The 1247-nt window shown below is 58.9% G+C and overlaps 1 long non-coding RNA gene across 1 annotated transcript in view; it reads right to left on the reverse strand.

The window, feature by feature from the left end:
* Positions 1 to 786, reverse strand: part of LOC109305709 — a 19040-nt gene extending 18254 nt beyond the window's left edge. Inside the window, exon 1 of the long non-coding RNA XR_002099676.1 lies at positions 429 to 786. This is a non-coding gene — a long non-coding RNA (uncharacterized LOC109305709). The remainder of the gene's footprint in view (positions 1 to 428) is intronic.
* Between the last annotated feature and the right edge of the window lie 461 nt (positions 787 to 1247).

Raw genomic sequence — 1247 nt, forward strand, 5'->3', positions numbered from 1 at the left:
GAGGGTGTGGATGTAGCGCTCCCAGCCAGTGTGCGCCCTCGCCGCTCCTCTGTGGGAAATGTGCAGCCCATGTTGGCAGACCCCCCCGGGTCGGTCCTGATTATGGGGGGCTCTTGACCTTTCTAAAGCAAATGAAGGGACAAAAGAACATAGCGGCGCACATCACCCAGTGGTGCGCGGACCCCAAAGTGTTCGTCAAGGCTGCCAGGGCTGTGGCCAAGCTCATGCAGCAAGATCTGGGCACTAGGCAGATGGCCTATCGTCTGGAGAAGCTCGCCCAGCCGGTGAGAGATGAGTGGGGCCTGGCGGGGTCCCTGGACTAGAGTAGGGAACGATAGGCTTTTTCTTTTCGACCTGTCCCTGCCTTTGCTCGACTCTTGGAGGCTTGCTTTTTATCTACGCCTCACCTCGCTCTTCTTCTCCCAAACTCACACCCATGGCGGCCACAACCATTGGCACCTTCAATATCAACGGCTGTCGAGATCTGGTGAAGCGAGAGGCCGTGCTGGAGCTCCTGTGCCGGAAGCGGCTGGCTGTCGCCTTCCTCCAGAAGACGCACTCCGACAGGCACAACCAGTTGGCCTGGCGCGCTGCCTGGCAAGGCCAGGTGTTCTTGAGTCACGGCACCAATCTTAGCGCCGGGGTCGCGACTCTCTTATCATCACAGCTACAGCATGATACGCCGGTGGCACGAGAGGTTATCCCCGGCCGCTTGTTGACAGTCCGTGTCACCCTAGCGCAACACCATCTGCCACTCATCAACGTCTATGCACCCTGTGATGGCCAGGAGAGGGTCACTTTCTTTGAGACCTTGGCCGGCCTTTTGTGTGACATCAGCGAGGACGATGACCTGGTTCTTGTAGGCGGGGACTTTAATTGTACCACCGATACCCTGCTCGACCGTATGGGGCCCGAGTCTCACCTGCCCTCAGCCCGCAAGCTGCAGTCCATCTTGGAGACTGCAGGCCTCGTTGACGTCTGGCGAGCCCTGCACTCCGACGCGCCCCAGTACACCTGGGCCAGGATGAGTGCCAGGGGTCTCACTATGGCCCGCCACAGCGGCCGCATCATTCCCTCAGGCCTGTCAGACCATGGCCTAGCCTAGCCTTTTGTGAACTGAGCCTGCCAGGGAGAACCTGTGCATGAGCACCTTATTGGTGCTTCAACGTCAGCCTGCTTCAAGACTCTTACTTCCAGGACTGCTTTGCCAATTTTTGACGGGGCTGGGAGGCCACAAGACCGAATTA

The sequence above is a fragment of the Crocodylus porosus genome, unplaced genomic scaffold, assembly GCF_001723895.1.
Source record: "Crocodylus porosus isolate Cpor-Errol unplaced genomic scaffold, CroPor_comp1, whole genome shotgun sequence".
Classification (NCBI taxonomy): Eukaryota; Metazoa; Chordata; order Crocodylia; family Crocodylidae; genus Crocodylus; species Crocodylus porosus.